General features: G+C 38.2%; 1 protein-coding gene and 1 pseudogene across 3 annotated transcripts in view; both read left to right on the top strand.

Annotated features, from left to right (window-relative positions):
- Positions 1 to 21397, top strand: part of ABCC4 (ATP binding cassette subfamily C member 4 (PEL blood group)) — a 286479-nt gene that overhangs the window by 147557 nt on the left and 117525 nt on the right. The window lies entirely within an intron of this gene.
- On the top strand, positions 12375 to 16599 carry LOC138145660 (keratin, type I cytoskeletal 18-like; annotated as a pseudogene).

The following is a 21397-nucleotide window of genomic DNA, read 5'->3' as shown; positions in this document are numbered from 1 at the left end:
TAAACTTGTGCTGATGCTGCTCTGCATGGATTTCTTTATAATTTATACTTATATCATCCATTGAGAGGTTAGTTGACTTGTCCTGGGTCATAGTGCTAGTATGGATTAAATGTGGAAGTTGAACCAAAGTTTCTTTGATGCCAAGGCCAGGTCTCTATCCATTAAACATGTTTTGTGTGCTGCCTCACTTAATAAATGTGTATGCATGTATATGTATATGTATATATATGCTCTTGTATGATATGTCATTATCATACTTGTTAATTAATTATAAGCAGTCAGGGTATCAATCATAACTTGTTACATTCCTTGTTACTATGGTTATGATGGAAAAATAACATGACATATATTGAAAAGAACATTAGTTTTTGTTTCAGAAAGTCAACTGAATGTGAAATTTCAAATTCAATTTTGAGTCCTGATATTTGTTAATTAGGCAATCTTGATTTCATTTAACCTTTAATGCCCAGAGCTGACATGAGATCTCTTCTCTTTTCCCTCTTCTTCCTCTTCCCCCCCAACTTACCATGGGCAGGGTCTTTGATCAGTTTCCATATAGATATGCAGGTTAGGCTTATATGTGAGTTACTCTGTCTTCACAGAATTCCCTTTCTCCCTTCTTCAGGACAGTACCAAACATAATCACAGTGGAAGAGGTATGTAGATAGAAGATGAAGGTAGACATCTAGACAAGGGACCTATATGCATCCCAGATGTATTTCCCACTTTTCCTTTCCCAATTCCTCCCTATTGATTCAATTTTCTGGAAGAATCTATAAAACTGCCCACGCAAAGGAAGACTCCATGAGATAGTGATATAATCAATGCTGCTGTCCCTTCCCAGGAACCCAGAGGTTTACTTGAGCCATTTATTGTTTGCTATACTAACTTCTGCTCACAAGCTACAGGATTCTAGCACCAATAGTTAACCCAGCCAACCCTTAAACAATGTATTGGGGGTGGGGGAGAAAGCAATATATCATCGTGCTTTTGACAGCTCTCGGTGGCTTCGCTGGGCTTAACCTAGTTACAATTCTGATATAACCTTTCTGAGCCTCAGTTTCCAGATCTGTCCTACCTGGTACATGGGAGAGTTATAAGAAATTGATAAGAAAATGCATGTGAGAGCTCTTGATAAATTATAAAACACTCAAAGGCATTGTGGATACCAATAAATTGCTCATTGAAATTGGCTAAGAAAGGGATTGACCACTTGCTACCTGTGTGCACATGGGCAAATTACCAAAGATATATGCTTCTCTATTTCTTCCTCTGGAAAAAATATAGAGCTAGACTAGATGACCACTGTGGTCACTCGCAGCTCTTAATCTGTGACCCTTTGTTCTTCCTCCACTGTATAGAGTTGTGAAGGATTACTATAATTTACATCTGGCATTGTTTCATTTCTGGCTTTGATATATTTTTAGTCACCTTGGTACAGTAGAGATAGACTTACAGGGTTAACAATGCTAGGTGCTGTCAAGGGGAAGATGGATCAGTGAACTGAACAACAAAGGGTTGGGTGGGTAGGTGGTAATTGCTATAGGTTTCTCTTCAGTGTCCCAGTAGAGGTTATTAAATTATGTTTTTAAGTTTATTTGTAAGATGTTTTATTCGAAAGCTTGAATTTAAGCACTTCTAATATAAGATGCATGCATCTAGGTAGCACAGTGGAGAGCATGCCAGGCCTTGAGTCAGGAAGACTCTCTTTCTGAGTTCAAATCCAGCATCAAACATGAGCTGTGTGACCCTGGCCAAGTCACTTAACCTCTATCCACCTCAGTTTTCTCATCTCTAAAATGAGCCAGAGAAGGAAATAACAAACTACTCCAGTATCTTTGCTAAGAAAACCCCAAATGGGATCACGAAGAGTCAGACAGAGCTGGAACAACTGAACAATAATAGAAGATGTAGGAGGCTCAAATTAAAAGACTGTCCATGAGATGTAAAGTCCACAACACACAGTCCAAGGTCTATATTGGTCTTCTCACCATCCTTATATTGTACTATATCTGATTTTTTTGTTTGGGGTTTTTTTTTTGGTTTGTTTTTGCTTTTTGGAGGGGGAGGAAGGGCAATTGGGGTTAAGTTACTTGCCCAAGGTCATATGGCTAGTACGTGTGTCAAGTGTCTGAGGCTGGATTTGAACTCAGGTCCTCCTGACTCCAGGGCTGGTGCTCTAGTCACTGTGCCACCTAGCCGCCCCAACTATATCTGATTATTTGTGCAGATTCTAGGATTCCTTTTCCTTTCACTGTTGGATAATCACCTGTTAGAAAAGTGGAATTTCACAATAAGTAAAACAGCTGGGGAGAAAGCAGATGGTAGAGAAACAAAAGTGACATGTGAAAAAATGGTTTAAGAAAAGGCCTGGAGAATAATGCCTATTTTAAGTGGAGAGAAGTAAAACCTCATCAATAGCTCTTTTCTCCTTTCACCTTTTGATTGCATCTCACAGCTTTTGCCTTCTTGTTCCTAGCTCCTCTACTCGCTAGCCTTGCCTCCAAGAGGCAATGTCTTGGTGAATTAAAACTCTCTTCCTTCCTCCCTGTGAAAGTATTAGCAATTTCTGTTTCATAACTTGTGGATCTATTCAGCTCTAAGGAAGCCTTTCAGGGATGAGCAACAGTACTTTTAATCTGTAGGATACAAAGTCCATGACTGCCTCAGAGATTGGGATTCTGTAGTGATTTTATTTCATTATGAACCTACACCAGCATTATTTAATGCAACCAAGTTTTGAATGCTAGTAGAGAACACACTTAAGGTCATGGTCTAAAAGGACTTTGATGTCCTGCATAAGGCTGATTTTCCCATAATATGCATGAAAAGCTTGTGCAGTATAGCTCTTAGGAAATGAATATTTGTTCGTGTAGGTTACAATAGGAGACATAACCTGTGAGTGATGGGAGATGTCGGGCAGAATATGGATTTGGAGGAAAAAGGGGGAGAACCGGCATGAAAAAATTAGCCATGGAAATCCATGAATGCAAAGCTGAGAATATTCCTGGAAATGTGGCAGCTATATTTTACCAGAAATGACAGGCATCTTTTTTTTCATATCCTGCTAGTAAAGTGTTTCTGATTTTTTTTTTAACAAACTAAATAATTTCCCCACAGATTTCATGCCCCTTTTCTCCTGCTTAGAAAACTCCACATGTTTCTTCTCTCTTCCCAGTCCCTAGTCTTTGGTGTTGGGGGGTGGGGGAGTAACATATGAAAAGTATCATCCTCTGGATGTTTCTTCACTTGCCCATAAAGAAATACATTTTGCTAGTTGAGGCCACTAACCTGGCATTCTCTTTGACTAAATAAAATTGGTTCTTCATGTTTTTAAATTTTCACGTTTGAAGACAAATGTCTTGGGTTCAAATATGACTGCCATAATGTATTGGACTTTGGGCAGGTCACCACCCTCCCCTAGAATCTCAGTGTCCTCAACTTTAAAATGAGGGGATTGGACTACGTGACCTCTCAGCTCCACTTTTGCTCAAAATCATTGATCCTATTGGCAATTTTTTAATAAAAAGTATGTTCCTTATTTCAAAGCTACCTTTGTTGATGTTAATTAATATTAACAAATACTTGTTAAGCACCTAGATGGGGTCTTTATTCCAACCCCCCCCCAAAAAAAAAAAACTACAGGAAGTATAGACATTGTATTTATCACTCTGACAAGTGAGAGAAGACAAAAGGCCATAAACATTTTAAGGAAATAGAGGGAGTAGGCTGGGAATATTGACAGTTTATGGGACTCTGGTGAATTCCAAGGAATAAAATATAAAGGAGAAAAGGAATCCCTTCTTGGTGTGAAGATACTAAACAAAAACTCTGAGATAGAAGAGGGAGCCACACCAAGTCAGAGGGGTATTATTTTATTTCGAACAGAGGAAGATGAAAGTGTGTAGGTAGCATAGGATGTGAGGATAAAGGATCTTGAATCTTAGGGACTTTGGTGTGGAAAGGATGGAGTCAAGTTTTATATGTAATGGAATGACTTGGATAGAGCACTAATATGAATTAATTGAAGCAGAGAAACGGGAGAGACTGGAAAAAGGAGATGCAAGAGGTGAGAGGCTGGGTAAAGAACTGAGAAGGTCTGTGTCTTGATTGCTTGGATGGGTTAAAGTTTTAAGAGAACTAGGGAATTTTGATCCACATACTGACTCAGTCATTTGGATTGGTGGTTGTCTGAGTGTACAAATGAAGGATAGAGAGGAATGGAAGAGGATGTTTAGGATGGAAGTGAATAGATGGCAATGGGAAAGCTAGGATGGTTTGAACAAAAAAAACTGAAGAGCAACAGCTCCCTTCTCATTAAACTTTTCCCAGTGATCGGTTTTTCTTGTTGCTTTGGTAGTCCCCATTCGGCAATGAGTTCTCCGCATAAACTATAATAATTCTTCCACATCATTTCTCCAAGTTTCCATATTGATTCTAGTTGAGTGCAACATTGCTTCTCATTTCCATAATGAAGATTAGTGTTAGGGAAATAGCCAAAATGCCAGTTTCTAAATCTTGTCTATAATAATAGCTCATATTGCTTTTAAGGTATGTTCATAAATTGCATATCTTCTAAGGGATATAGGTGTGAGATTAAGTGTATTTATGTTTTTATTAAACATGTGTAAAGTTGGATTTTGTGGGTTTTTTTGGTTTTTGTTTCCTACTCCAAATATATAGAGATTATGAAAAGTAAGTGATCTCCTGATTGTCATTTGTCATTAGTTTTCACCCTCATTTAATTTTGGTTCAGTTTCACCAGGTATGGCCTTATCTCACTCCATGTTCCCTATGATACTTTTAAAATTTTTGATACACAAAGAATAATAAGTGACCTTAAATTTTATGTTATAACTTTTTTGAGTAAATTAGTGTTTAATTAATTTAAATTGATATCCATGTTTCATTTAACTTGAAACTTATGATATACAAGTCAAAACAGAGATTGAGTTTATTTTTGTGGTTATCAACTAGTTTCCCACCCCCCCTTACTAATTCTAATGTCACAGAATATTTCTAAAAAATGAATTAGAGGTAGTATTTTCCATCTTGTGTATAGTCATTTAAACCTTGGCAGCATCATGTCATAGGCTCCTCCTTTTCCATGTGATTTGCAGGCCTGAGTTTTCTCAAAGCTTTATTAGTATCAGAGGGGGTTTATCATAAGGAAAGAATAGGGAATTTTTCTGTAAAAATAAAAATGCTACTCAGTGATTTCCCCCTTTAGTTCTTAATCAAGGTTCCAGATGTTTGTATGTATTTATTTATTTAGATATTTATAGTGTTCTCTGACAGGCAATATGCCTCCCCCTGGGTGCATTCCAGAAATTTTAAAAACATACATGGTAAAGCCACAGAGATCAAAGACCTTTTGCGCTCATGAGCTCTTTGCAGCCCTTCATCCCTAAAACGCTCCATATTAAAACTCCAAGAAGAAGTGCAGAGAAATCAACCTTGTGACCAGTGAGGGTGGGAGGAGAGGGCTTCTGTTGATGTTCCAAGGAAGCTAGTGAATGGTGACTCAAGAAGCCAAAGGGTCATCTTAAGTGAAACATTTCAGAAACGAAGATAGATACTTTAGTTGACTAGTATTCAACTGAAGTGGACACAACTGGAATTTTCTGAAAGTATGAAAAAAGTATTAAGTGCTAACTGTGTGCAAAGCACTCTGTTAATCTGGGGATACAAAGAGAAAACAAATACTCTTGGATTTTATTCATTTGATTGCAATTGAAAAAGTTTGTAGAGGGTAGTTCTCAATCTCATAATCTTCAGAAGTTGTCGTTGAAAGACTTAAATTGTGACTAATACAATGAAAAATAACCTTAATTCCACATCTCCTGAGAGGTGACAAATTCAAGAATCACAGTGAGACCTACTTTTGGGGACATGAGCAATGTGGGAATTTGTTGTGGCAGTTTTCTTTTTCTCCCAGGTGGAACATAGGATGGAAAGAAAATAAATTATTGTTCATTGAGAAAATAAATTTTAAAAAATGTAGTTAAGAAGCCTCAGTTCTTCATTCATAAATCAAGGAAGTTAAATTAGATTATCTAAAAGGTTCCTTACAGCTCCAAATAAATAATCCTTTATTTCTCAAATATTTTTTGTTATGTTTAATCGAAAACTTGATTTTTATTCTTGTTAAAATACCAAAAAGAATATTGCATTTACCCTGTGTATTTTTGAAAGATGTAAAATAGCTACATCAGGTATTAGCTTTTGTAGCCATTCCTACATATCAAGAAATAATTGCAGTTATAATGGTTATCTGTGTCATCTGAGAAAGTGCCTCCAGTCTCGAATATCTCTCCTAGGACTGATCAAAGGCAGAACAACTCTAGAGCATTTATTTTCTTTAGAATCCCTTTGCCTTTCTGCATTTGTTAACATCCTTTTCTGAGAATCTTTGTGATAAATGAAAGACCGATTTCTTGAGTTACATTCTTTCCATCAGCATCTATCTAAGAAATCCTCTTATCAGTTATCCTTTTTTTCTTGGGGACCTTCCCACATTTGAACTTCACCACAATTCCGTCCCCAGGTTTGTGAACAAGGGACTGTCAGTGGAAATAGTCTTTAGTGACACTCTATCTCCCATCCTTGGGGTCTTGGCATTGGCTGTCTCCATCCTTGCAATGTTGTCTCTCTTCAACTCTGCCTTATAGAACCCCTCTGTTCTTTCAAGATGCAACTCAAGTTGAATTTTCTTAGTGAAACCTTTTTTTGATCACCTCAACTATTAGCACCCTCTTTCTTAAGCTACCTTGTATTTAATTATTTTGTGTGTAAACTTATATTCTCTTCTATGCAATTGTACATACATATATGAAAGCATATGTATATATGTTTGTGTCTGAATGTATTCTATTTCCTCTCACTAGGACTTAGAAGTGGAGTCAGAAATAAGCCTCCATAAGTGTATTCTGGAATTACATGCCCTTGTCAAGTGCCCTACCTGCCATACCTTTTGTGCCATACCTATAAGAAGCTTGTGTGTGTGTGTGTGTGTGAAACTAAACTCTTTCAGAATAATGAGTCTTAGAACAGGTGTGTGGTGCTGGATAGGATGAGAATATGGACAAATAACCATAACGTTTGATTCCTTTATTTTCTTGAAGCAATAGATAGCAAATAGGTGTTGTCAGCCAATTAGAATGGGAGAACTATGGAAATACATTCACACTGCATCTGGAGTAGTTAGGCAACACTTTCCTGAAAACAACCAGTCAATCCTGCAAGTGAAGTAGAGGTTTCTTTGTTGCTAGTCTCCTCTTGTCGCCTTTCCTTGGCATGCTTCCTCTTTAATCCTACTCTTGAAAATTAGATCAAATGCAAACTGTGTTCATACTGACTTACAGTTTCTTAACTCCTTTCCTGTTTTCCTTTTGACAGCCTTGGCATAAGAAGTCTTTTTCAAGTAGTAAATTAATTTGGATAGTAAGCACCCCACCTGAATTTTGTTACATGCTGGTAGTTTAGATAAATGGATATTATAATCTCAGCCCATTTCAATCCAACACTGCTGTGCTGATTTGCAGGAGTCTGAAAAAGTGATAATATTCTGTCAGTTTCAGGCATAGGAGGAAAAATGGGGGCAGATTTTCTTATTTGTATTTATAGGATGCCTGTGGGGAAGCTAGAAATGCTGTATAGCAGTTTACATGGCTAAATACACATAAAGAAAGATAAGAGACCCATAGACATTTCTTTGTAGAGGCATAGAAGAAAAGACAGAATAGATCAGTAATTGTCAACTGTGTTGGAGATACACTTTCAGACGTAACCAAAGAATTTCTTTCCCTTAAACTCACCATTTCCTTGAAGAATGCAGTCTATTTTTAATGACTATATTGATTTGATGATTGTGTTATGATGCATTTTATTTGCTGCTGTAATGTTTGCTTCCTGTCAGCACTTAATGTGGATAAATCTACTTTTTGGCACAGCTTTGATATACTGTAAAACTGCTTATATTTGCAGTAAAATTTGTTTTGCTACGGTATGTTTGTGCACAGACTCAGTGGGAATTTTTTTCCATCCAATCATTGCACATTCATTTTAGTAGAAAAATAGACATATGTGCTGCTGTTATCAATTTATACTATTAGCAGAGTGGCATGAAGAAGACATAGTTTTGGGTCTGAAAAATCATAACTCGATACAACATTCATACTTTTAGTCAGCTCTTTAGTTCTTTCTTATTTTTACCAAAACATATGCTTCTGTGAAATTTCTAATCCATAGTTTATATGTTTCAGAACAAAAAAAAGTAACTAATCACAAAAGATTATTTCTTGCAGGCTTTTATGTGTATACTCTTCATGTTTTTAATGTCATTCTAACATTTATTTGCTATGCAGCCTTGAGGAGGTCACATTCTCTTGGGCCTCAGTTTTCTGCTGTACAAAATGAAAGGGCTAAATTCATTCCCCGCTATCTCTAACATTCCGTGATTCTTATTTTTACTATTTGAATAGATTTCTCCTTTTTTTAATAGCATAAGTTATATGAAGAAAAAAGTTGAGAAAAATTAACCAACTTATTGAATAAACACATGTGACAGCAAATGAATATTCTCTGCCTAGAGTCCCCTACCTGTAATGGCTTTATTTTAGAGAAAAGGCAATTAAATTCCAAAGAATTTGAAGTGACTTGTTCAAATTCATTTTTGTTGTTGTTGTCAATCATTTAATCATGTCTGACTTTTTGTAATCTTTTTTTCTTTTTTCTTTCTTTTTTTTTTGGAGGGGGGAGGGTAGGGCAATTGGGGTTAAGTGACTTGCCCAAGGTCACACAGCTAGTTTTTTGTGTGTGTGCATGTGTGTGTGTGTCATGTTTCTGAGGCCAGATCTGAACCCAGGTCCTCCTGACTCCAGGGCCAGTGCTCCACTCACTATGCCACCTAGCTGCCCTGACTTTTTGTGATCTTGATGGATTTTCTTGGCAAAGATACTAACTAGAGTGGTTAGCCATTTCCTGCTCCACTGGATTAAGGCAAACAGAGTTTCAGTGACTTGCCCAGGGTCACACAGCTAGTAAATGTCTGAGGCTGGATTTGAACTCAGATCTTCCTGACTCCAGTCCCAATGCTCTATCCATGGAGCCACCTAGCTGCTTCAAATTCATGTAGATGAACTTAAGTTGAACTAAATTTTGAACTCAGATCATTGGGAGACAAATCCCCTACTTTTTCCACTACATAATATTCTCAGTTTGATTTACTCACTCCCTGTAAAACAGTACTGCAAACAGGCTACAAACCAGGTTGAGGATAGCTAGCAGGTCTCAACCATTGGGTTAGGGAGATGATTCCCCCCAGCATGTGAAGACCTCCCCGCCTAGAAGGAGGGATAGATGAGAACGGTTTGTTCTAACGGCCATGAAGGTGACTGAAGGAGGTGCTGTGGAACACTTAGAGTTTATCAAACATCAAAGATGCCTAGGTCATCCACTGCATCCTAGGACATTGCCATTTGTTCTGGATTTTGTCTTGCCATTGGACTTTGATGAGTGTGCATGTGTGTGTGTGTGTGTCTGTGAGAGAGAGAGAATGAGAGAGAGACTGAGACTGATGACCTTGTGTTGCTCTGCCTCACTTAAATTCAATTCATTCACAAGTCAAGACATGACTCCATGATGTTATTTGGTCCTCTTTATATTTTTATTTTTTTTAATTTTTCAAATGCTTTATTAACTTCTGATTTACATCATTCGCTTATGCCAGATTTTGAGTTACAAATTTTCTCCCCGTTTTTCCCCTACCCACCGCCCCAAAATAGCAGTCCCACAGAATATCCCCTCCTCCAATCTGCTCTCTCCCATATTTTCTCCCATACCCCTTTCGACTTTTCCAGTGGATCTCTATCCCCCAGTGCCTGTATATCTTATTTCCCAATTACATATAAGATAGTATTAATAATAGCATATAATGTATAAATATATATATATAATTTTAAACATTTGATTTTAAAACTTTGAATTCCAGATTCATTTCCTTCCCCCTTTGTCACCCACCCTTACTGGGAAGATAAGCAGTTCAGTATAGATTGTACATGTGTAGCTAATGCAAAACATTAACATAGTAGATATATTGTAAAAGACTGACTATATTTCCCTCCCTCCTATCTCAGCTCCCACTTGTTCTATTCTCAACTTTGATCCTGTCCCTTTTCAAAAGTGGGTGCTTCCAACTTCCCTCCCCCCCAGCCTGCCCTCCCTTCCATGATCCCCCCTCTCATCTCCTTCCCCCCTACTCTCCTGTAGGGTGAGATACCCTATTTAGTGTGTATTTCATTCCCTCCCTGAGCCAAATTCAGTGAGAATATTTTTTTTGCCTTCCTATTCTTCCCCTCCATTGTAACCATTTTCCCTTGCCTCTTCTGTATGAGATAGTTTACCCCATTCTGTCTCTCTCCATTTCCTCTCATTATATTCCTCTCTCACCTCTTAATTTCCCCTTTTAAGTATCATCCCTTCCTATTAAATTGGTCCTGTGCCCTCTATTTATGTATACCTATAAGCATATATACACACATTCACACATGTATTCATATGCCCATATACCCTCTGATATAGATATAGATATACATATACATATATATATATATATATCTTCAGCTATTTTCATACTGAGAAAAGTCTCATCAGTTACAATTATCATTTTTCCATGTAGGAATGTTAATAGATCTACTTTGATCAGTGGCTTATGATTTCTTTTCCCTGTTTATCTTCTCAAGCTTCTCTTGCTTCTGGATCTGGATGTCAAATTTTCTATTCAACTCTGGTTTTTTCATTAAGAATGCTTGAAAGTCCTATATTCCATTGAATGACCATATTTTCCCCTGAAAGATGAGACTCAGTTTTGCTGGGTAGGTGACTCTTGGTTTTAATCCCAGATCCTTTGACCTCTGGAATATCCTATTCCAGGTCCTTTAATCCCTCAGTGTAGAAGCTGCCAGATCTTGTGTTATCCTGATTGTGTTTCCACAATATTCAAATTGTTTCTTCCTGGCTGCTCGTAATATTCTCTCCTTGATCTGGGAATTCCGGAACCTGGCTATTCTATTCCTAGGAGTTTTCTTTTGGGGATCTTTTCAGGAGGTGATCGGTGGATTCTTTCAACTTCTATTTTGCCCTCTGGTTCTAAAACATCAGGGCAGTTTTCTTTGAGAACTTCCTGGAGGATGATTTCTAGGTTCTTACTTTGGTCATGGCTTTCAGGTAGTCCAATACTTTTTAAATTATCTCTCCTGGATCTATTTTCCAGGTCAGTGGTTTTTCTCATGAGATATTTCACAGTCTTCTATTCTTTCATTTGTTTGGATCTGTTCAACATCATCTTGATTTCTCTTAAAGTCACTAGATCCCCTTTGCTCCAATCTAAATGCAAGAGAAAGATTCTCCTCATTGAGCTTTTGAGATTCTTTTTCCATCTGGCAAATTCAGCTTTTCAAGGCATTCCTCTCCTCATTGCCTTTTTGAGCCTCTTTTGCCAATTGAGTCAGTCTGTTTTTTAAGGTGTGATTTTCCTCAGTCAGGCTGTTGACTCTCATTTCATAATTTTCTTGCATTGTTCTCATTTCTCTTCCCAATTTTTCCTCCACTACTCTTATCTGCTTCTTAAGTTCCTCTATGGCCTGTAACTAGCTCGTATTTTCCTTTGAAGCTTTTGGTGCAGGAGTTCTGACTTCACTGTCTTCCTCCTGTTGCATGCTTTGATCTCTTTTGTCGCCAAAGTAGGAGTGTAAAGTTGGGGTACTCTGTTTATTTTGCTTTCTTTGCCTGCTCATTTTGCCACTCAGTCACTTGACCCCTGGGCTTTTTGCCACAGTAATACTCTGCCACCAGACAGGGGAGCTTTCCTCCCAAATGCTGGTGTTTTCTCAACTGCTGGAGGTATTAGATGGGTGCCCTCTCTGAGGTCTCCACGTGCTCTGCCAAGCTGGACACACACCACAGGACCTCCACCCTAGACTGCAATCCAGTTCCAAGAAGGTTAAAGCAAGAGTGATTACCCCTCAGACTGGTCCTTGGTCCCCCTACACTCTGCAGGCCAGAAGCTGAAGCTGCCACATGGCGCTGTATGGCTGTGCCGCGGCTTCTCTCCCTGGGGGGCAAAGCCATGCACTTCCACTTACTGGTCCACACTGCACTGACCTCTCACTTTTTCCTTCGCATCTGTGTGCTGATAAATCTGGAAACGGCCACAGCTGCTGCTGATCTGGCATACCTCCGGTGTCGGCTGGTCAGGCCCGCCCTGGGGCTAAAACTTCTGGCTCTCTAGGGGCTTGGCTCGGCTCCCAGAGCACTGCACTGGCCGATTCCTGCTGGCCTGCCAGGCTGTCCTCAGCAGGAGGTTAGCTTCTCTGTGTCTTTTTGTGGGTTCTGCAGCTCCAAAGTTTGTTCACAGTCCCCTTTTCATGGATTGGCGAAGGTGGAAGCCAGAGCCTGGCGGAGGTTCTGCTTCTACTCCGCCATCTTGACTCTGCCTCCCTATTAGTCCTCTTTAAAAATGAAGGACAGCTGACTATTTGGATTGCATTCAGCTCTTCTCTACTGACATCATGAATTTAACTACCCACTCCACCACATTCTCCACCTGGGCTCCATCCAGGCACCCAGCCACCAGGTTCTGCCCAGTTGGCCAACAGCATCACCGGCATCTCCTGAATCTCAATGGCTCACTCCACCAGCTTCCATTAGGGATAGGGCCTGATGAAGGGGGGGGGGGGGCAGGGGGTTGTCAGTATCAGGGTGGATCCAGGGGGAGAAGGAGACCATGCAGGACCTCAACAACTGCCTTGCCTCCTATTTGGAGCACATGTGGAGCCTAGACACGGAGAATCGCAAATTGGAAAGGAAAATCAGGGAGCATATGAACAAGAAGGGACCTCAGAGGGCAGCTAGGTGGCGCAGTGAATGGAGCACCAGCCCTGGAGTCAGGAGGACCTGAGTTCAAATCCAGCCTCAGACACAACATATTTACTAGCCATGTGACCTTGAGCAAGTCACTTAACCCCAATTGCCCTCCAAAAAAAAGGAGACCTCAGACCAGAGAATGGGGACACTATTTGAAGACAATTGAGGGATCTGCTGGTCCAGATCTATACAAGCTCATTGGACAATGCCAGAATTGTCTTACTGACTGATAATGCCTGTCTGGTGGCTGATGACTTCAGAGTCATGTATGAAGCCGAGATGGCCATGAGACAGTTTGTAGAAAGTGACATTCACATAGGGCAGCTAGATGGCACAGTGAATATAGCACCTGGAGTCAGGAGGACCTGAGTTCAAATCCGGCCTCAGACACTTAACATATTTACTAGCCGTGTGATTTTGGGCAAGTCACTTAACCTCAATTGTCCTCCAAAAAAAAAAAAAAAGAAAGAAAGTAACATTCACAGCCTCTGCAAGGTCATTGATTATACCGCATGACCAGGCTGAAACTGGAGACAGAGATTGAAACCCTGAAGGAAGGGCTGCTCTTCACCAAGAACCATGAGAAGGAGATGAATTCTTTACAAGTCCAAATCACAGACTCTGGAATGACCATAGATCTCAGGACTTGAACAAGGTCATAGCTGATATTGGAGCCCAGTATGATGCCCTGGCTTAGAAGAACAGAGAGGAGCTTGAGAAATACTGGTCCCAGCAGATTGAGGAGAGCACTGTGGCAATGAACACAAAATGTGAGGAGCTGTCCCGGAGCTGAAAGATACAGTCTAGTCTCTAGAGATTGACCTGGATTCCCTTTGAAATCTAAAAATCAGCTTGGAGGACAGCCTGAGGGAGGGAGAGACCTGCTGGCTATCCAGATGATGCAGAGCTGGGGCAGACATGAACAGAGGGCCAGCACTGGGCAACAGGAATACAAGGCCCTACTCAACATTAAGGTCTGACTGGAAGCAGGAGATCAACACCTATTGAAACCAGCTGGAGAATGGGCAGGATAATCTTTGCATGCCTTGGACAGCAATGGCAGTTCCTTAGGTAAGACCAACATTCAGGGGACTATAGACAGCCAAGTGGTGGCAGAGACCAATGACACCAAAGTCCTGTGGCATCAGAGCCATAAACTGAAGACCTGGGCTGAGTCAGGAAGTTAATAAAGACTGTTTGGTCACCTAAAAAAAAAGAAAATAAAAGACAATGAAGGACAAAAGAACAGCAATAGATGACTTGGAGTGAGAAAGGCCCACATTTGAATCCTGTCTCAGACACTTAGCTGTGTGACCCGAAAGAGGTCACCTAGCTTCTCGGCCTCAGTTTCCTCATCCATAAAATAACAATAACAGCACCTACCTCATAAGGATTTTGTGAATATGAAATCAAATGAAATAATGTATGTAAAGGATGTTGCAAACTTTAATTTGTTTTAATACCACAGTTTCACAGATATGCCTCTCCCCCATTAACACTCCCTTTTAAGCAAAATTAGTTGACGCAACCATGTCTGATGTTATATGCTACGTTGCACCCCTCTAGTTCTCTGCCTTTCTATCAAAAAGAATGGTTGTTGTCCCTTATGTCCGAAGCCAAGCTTGATTGTCATTATTATTTCTCATTGCACAACTTCATTTTTGTGAATTTTCCAGTTACATTATTGTAGTGGTTATGTCTATGTTGTAATCCTGATTCTGTTCATTTTAATCTGTATCACTTCCTACATGAAATCCCATGTTTCTGGACTCAACATATCTATAATTTATTCCAGTAAAATAATATTGCATTATATTTGTATAGCTTGATTTGGTCAGCCATTCCCAAATCTATGAGTACCCATTTTATTTTTCCTTTTTTTTTTTTTACTACCACAAAACAGCTGCAGTGAATGTTTTGGTATATAGTAGAGCTTTCTTTATATATTTTACTACCTTGGGGCTTTATGCCAAGTAGTAGAATTTTCTCTAAAGTTTAGTGACTTCCATATAGTTCTAAATTATTTCCAGAATGGTTGGAATTCAGCAATTAACCATTCCACAAACAATGTATTCATGTCCCTGCAGTCTTCCTACCATCACAGCAAAATGTTGATGTTGGAGAGTCAAACTCAGAAGCTAAGGAGGATTTAATAAACATTTCTAGAGAAATGTTTCAGTGCCTTTAATTTCTTGGGTGTTCCAAAATCACTTGGTACTCAACTGCTTCAGTTAACTATTCAGATTGAACAACTGTGTCAAGTATATATGGTATATTAGAAAGAAAAGCCTGAGTATAGATCCAGCAGGCATCTACAAAAAGAAATGTGGAGACTGGACACCTGAACACATTCTGATTCATACAACTGAAAAGACTGCCTGGTTAGAAAGAAAAGAATATCACCCATGGAGGTTGGATGTCTTTTTATTTGAGAACAAAAGAGTTTCGATTCTTTTGCTTCAAGTTTAGCCTTTGCATTGTGTGGCAGGGGTGGTTTAATGAATCATTGTTTAACTTAGATACTGCTGAGTATTTGACCATTAAATAGTCTCAAATGTGTACATAGTACGCCTGACAAATCCTTATTTAGCTGTGATTAATTGTCATTGAATTGTTGTTTAATTACCCCTAGAAGAAATCTAAGAACAGTTTGCATTCTGATTAAGTTATTTAATGTAATAACATGTGAAGGAGTTGAAGTGATCTCTGGGTTTTTTTATAGCTTGCACTGGCAGAATTCCGTGATAGTAGAAAATACATAATGTCACTAGGGATCCAAAATGCATTCCGCAATACTGAGGTTTTTTTTTTTTTCTTCCAAGTTTGAGTACTCCTTTTTAAATAAGATATTATGGACCCATATTCAAATTTACCATTTATTTTATATTTTAACTGACATCATATGGGCCCGTATTTGTTGCATATTTTGATTGGCAACATCATAGAATTTTAAAAGTGAAAGAAGCTATACCAGTCTTCTTATGAAATCCCTTCCTTTTGGGATTCAGGAAACTGAGGCCCTAAAGGGGTTAAGTGATGTATCCAAGGTCATGCCATTACTGTGTGGTAGTTCCAAAATTAGTCCAGGTTTCCACACTCTTACTCTATTGCTGTTTTTTCTCCAATGTATGATACCCATTTTATTTTTTCTTTTTTAAATCTTTTTTACTTGACTATTTATAGACCAAAAGGGATGCAGCTATTCCCCAAATATTCCTTTACATTTGCGATTAGATACCTATTCCAAGGCGCTGATTAACTCCTAGATATGACCCCTCCCCATGTAAGTAAAATCACTTAACCCTCCTTGGGTCTCATTTTTTTCCCAACTGAGACTCGAATTATATAATTTCTAAGATCCTTTTTAGCATGAAATCTGATGATTATAGTATAGCATTGAATACTCCCGAAAGTTCAAACATGATTAATAGCAATAAATTACATTCATGTAACAGTTTAACATTTACTAAGTAATTTCTCAGAGATAATGCTTTGACTTAGGTGATACCCCTTTGTCCCCATTTTACCAATTGATTGATCAATACATCAGTTCAACCATTATTAATAAAAACAACTAGCTTCATAATCATAAGACCATCAATTTGGAGCCAAAAGGGACCTCAGATATATCTCCTCCTCTGGGGATTCAAAGACAAAAATGAAACATTTCTTGCCTTTAAGGTACTACAGGGGCTACACAGATAATTCAGTACAAATATACAAATGATACATGAAAAAAAGTCATTTCCAGGTGTGGGGCAGTAACAATGATCAAGATCAGGACAGGCTTCCTGTAGGATGTGGCACTTATTCCGACCCTTGAAGGAAGTAAGGACTTGTAAGAGGCAATGGTAAAAGTGAAGCACGTTTTAGACATCAGGAACAGAACTGTGAGAAATCTTGGACAAAGGAGACAATGTCATGAATGAGGAATAACCGCCATGTTGGACTTGAAACACAGAGTGTGGCAATAGTAATGTCAGAACTATATGTTATGTTACATTGGAGCCAGATGGTAGAAGGATTTACATGCCAAACAGGATTTTGCATTTTATCCTAAAAGTAATGTTGTTGTTCAGTTGTTCTTCATGACCCCATTTGAGTTTTTCTTGGCAAAGATACTTGAGTGACTGGTCATTTTGGCAAACAGGGTTAAATGACTTGCCCAGGGTCACACAGCTAGGAATTGTCTGAGGCTCGATTTGAACTCAGGAAGATGAGTCTTCCTGACTGCAAACCTGACACTCTATGAACTGAGCTGCCTAGCTGGCTCCAGGAGTAATAGGAATCAATTGAAATTTATTGAGCTTCAGAATAAAGCTTCTTGTGTGAGAAACATCTGATCAGTTAGACCTTTGTCCAAGATATATCAATTTGGTAGCTGTGTGGAAGATGTATTAGAAAAAAAGAATAGTTGGATATGGGGGGACCAATTAGCAGGTCATCACAGTAGCCCAGCTGAGAGGTGTTAAGAACCTGTTTGTGTGAATTGAGAGAAGTGGATAGAGGAAAGATAGATTTTAGGTATGTGCTTGACAAGATGTGGCATCTTATTGGGTATAAAGAATAGGAGAGAGGGAAGAGTTGCAGTCGATGCTGAAGAGCTATAATTGAGTGACTGGTAAAGATGAGGGTGCTCTTGAGAAAAAAATTAAATGATGGGTGATACTCAAATAATACATCCAGGAAATGGCAGATGTGTTATTTGAACTCATCTTTTTCTCTTATCTGATGCTCTTTCTTTATTGTTTTTCAGTCGTGTCCAACTCTTTGTGATGCCATTTGGGTTTTCTTGGCAAAGATACTGCAGTGGTTGGCCATTTCCTCCTCCAGCTCATTTTACAGATGAGGAAACTGAGGCAAGCAGGGTTAAGTGACTTGCCCAGGGTCACACAGCTAGTAAATGTCTGAGGCTGGATTTGAACTCAGGAAGCTAAATCTCCTAGTGCTTTTTACAATATACTAAACTACTATAGTCTTTGTATATGCCAGCATTTATTGCTGATGTGCTTGATCATCTGGTACCATTGATAGATTTCCTATTAATGAAACTGTGAAGTCAGAAGCTATGATAATTTTCTTATATACTCTAGCAAAAATTTCAGACTTTGGCACATCTAAAATCCACCTTTTGGGGGGGTAGAGGGGTCCTCAGTTATTTGGATTCCAGATCAGTAAAGAGGAAAGAACTCTACAGTTATCTTGTATCAAAGCTTAATGGGGACAGTTTTTCCATAAAATGCACACTGAGTCATGTTCCTTGCAAAAATGTATATGATGTAGCTATATTGATTGACAGTTTATATACTTTATGCTTTCTAAACTTGGAAAGGAAGGAGATAGGTACTTTTATAGCACTTACTGTTTTCCAGGTGCTATGCTAAATAAGCACTTTTATAAATATTATCTTATTTGATCCTAATAACAACCTTGCAAGGTAGTTGCTATTATTATCTACAGTGGACGAAACTGAGGCGGATGGCAGTTAAGTGACTTGCCCAGGGTCATACAGCTTCTAAGTGCCTGATCAGGAACTGAATGCTGTCCCCTGATATGTAGCTTACCTTGTCTGCAGTGCTTTCCAAAAGGAGAACGTGAATTAATATTGAACATAGTTGAGCCAGCTTTGTGTAACATCTGTTCTTGGTTCTAAGGTGTTAAAATCATGCATTGTAGATAGACCTGACTATCAGATTTGGGTGTTGGTCGATCCTTTTCCAGAACACTTTAAGCTACTTTACATAAGGGAGGGCCCATTGTTTTCAAGTTCAGTCACGTCTGCACACCAAGTGTTTTTCTGTCCCATTTTAGGGTATTACAGACACTTGCATGTTAATTAGCTATGTTGAACCATTTAAATTAGATACAAGGATGGTCTTTTCAAATGAAGATAATTTGAATTATTCATTCTAAGAATTGTTTCTCTTCGCGGAGGAATGAATTATTTCCTGAGGATGATTATTGCCAGTGATATCTCTGTGAGAAGCACCAGTTCTTAAGTAGTTGCTACTGACCATTTGCAGTCCTTACCCTTCGTGGCAGACAGCACGCATTTTCTAAGCTCTTAAGTCTCAGGTACTATGTTAGGAGCTGGGGATAAAAACTGAAATAATCTTTGCCCTGAAAGAGTTTGCATTTTATCTCAAAGTATACATTCTTCTGGGCTTATGTAACCTGGACCAGCTCCTGCTAGGACTAAGAAAGGGCAATCAGTATTCTATGGAGAAGGAAAATTAGTACTTGGATTTGGAAAAAGAGGTCAATATTATCACCTGTTTTTTCTCTTAGAAGGAGAAACTTTTGCTGCCCATCATTTTGTCTTTCATCGGTCACCAGGGCAAGTCTAATTCTGTCATAACTACATTCTGAGAGCTGTGGGCAAATGGAATTTGCCAGTCTCTGCTCTGGTTATCTCTTCTTTTAGTTTTGATGGTTGAGAATCATCCTTCCACTAGCAGCCAAATCATTCTTGGGAAGGAAAGTGGTTTCCTGGGGGCAGCAATGAGATCTACCAAATCTTTAAGGGTGTATCACCTAGATTACTTTTTGGCATAAGTATGAGCAGATGTGATGAAATATTTTTTAAAAGTTTCCTCCTGGCTTGTTTTTGTTACTATGCTTATTTATTTAGAAATATGAGTGAAGGTAATGGTATGATACTGTACTAGCATTAGATTTTAATATTTTTTTTCATGAATTTAGACTTTAGATTTTTACTGCAATTTAATACATAAAGAATCTGTGATTACACTGATATGGAAATTATCTCATACATCCCTATTGCAGTAATTCAGCATTTTATAGTTATTACCTTGTATCAAACCTGGTGGTGAGCCTGTCCCAAAGTTATTGATGTTTCTCATATGGGTACAATTCTAGGCCCATACCCAGCACCTTTATATCTTGGTCTAAGACTAGCACCTTATGTCTAGTACAGTAGCCTTTAATTACCCAGGGATACAACTTGAAAGCATAAATTGCCTAAGCTTTATTTCATAAGTGTTGAAGGGAAATTTGGAAACAGCCTGGTAGAAATTAGGCTTAGACCAACATCTCACACCATATTCTCAATAAATTCAAAGTGAATTCGTGACTAGAATATTAAAGACCATACCATTAAATATTAAATGAGAAGTAAAGCAATATACCTTTGACAACTATTGTTAAGAGATATATTCTTTTCCAAACAAGGATTAGAAACAACTTAAACTAGATTTGATTACATAAAATTGAAAAACTTTTTCCAAAACACTATTCTCATCTACAATGAGAAAGGGTCAACTGGAAAAAAAATTTTTTTTTTTGTCAGTGACCTCTTCTAAGGGTTTAATATCTAATATATATAGACAAATAATCTAAATCTTTTAAAACCAACATCCATTCCCCAATAGAGAAGTAGTCAAAGGATATAAACAAACAGTTGTCAGGAAAAAAAGTAAACTATTAATGACCACCTCAAAGAAGACTGCAAATCAGTAATACAGACTGAAACAACTTGGACTATACTCAGTGCCTATTACCTCATAAGCTGGCAAAGATGATAATTTGGAATTATTCAAAGAAAGTATATAAAATGTCCATATCCTTTGGCCCAGAAGGACAGGATTGACAAAAGAAAAACTCTGTATACACTAAAATAATTATAGCAGCACTTTTAATGATTTTAAAGCACTAAAAAACAAAGTAGATGCCCATCAATTAGACATTTCCTTTAATATTTAGCCTGGAATAGGGGAATGAATGGCTAAACAAATCATGGTACATGAATGCAATTGAATGTTACTATGTTATTAGAAACAACAAATATGATGGACACAGAATGGAAAGACTTCCATGAACTGATACAAAGTACAGGAAACAAAGCCAGGAAAATAGTGTACATCTATAATGGCTACAAAAATGTAAATGGAAAGAACAATTCCAAAACAATGGAAAACAAATGTCAAAAAATTACAAATAATAACCATGGTCCCAAAGAAGAGGAAAAAAAAAACATATCCTTCTCTGCATTCCTTTGCAGATATGGAACATTGAATTGTTAGATTTTTAAAAATGTGTTTATTAGTTTTGCCAATGTTCCTTTTTAAAAATTAATTCTATGTAAATAAAGATGGCTCTCTGGGAATGGGAGGGGGAAGAATACAAGGGGAAGGATAGGTGATACAGCAACAGAAGATTTAGATTATGCTACAGTGAGGCATCAGAGCAAGTGAAGATCATTTGTCTCATTTCATTTATAAATACTATTCTCTTAGAGGGGAGAGAGTGAGAAGAAAAAAAAAGAATTTATTAAGCACCTACCATCATGGGCCAGGAATTGTTCAAGGTGCTTTATAAATACATCATTTGTTAATCAATGAGATAATAGTTGGGCGGTTAAATAAATCATAGTTGGCATAAAATGTTAACATTGGAAAGAATAACTTTTGTTTTTCAGTTTTTATTATTTTGTTTTTATATCACCATCATTTAC

This window comes from Petaurus breviceps, unplaced genomic scaffold (genome assembly GCF_028583685.1).
Source record: "Petaurus breviceps papuanus isolate PSGF00001 unplaced genomic scaffold, PetGlider_PUasm1.0 90743, whole genome shotgun sequence".
Taxonomy (NCBI): domain Eukaryota; kingdom Metazoa; phylum Chordata; class Mammalia; order Diprotodontia; family Petauridae; genus Petaurus; species Petaurus breviceps.
Note: the sequence above shows the minus strand (reverse complement) of the source record. Positions and strands in the feature narration are given on the sequence as shown.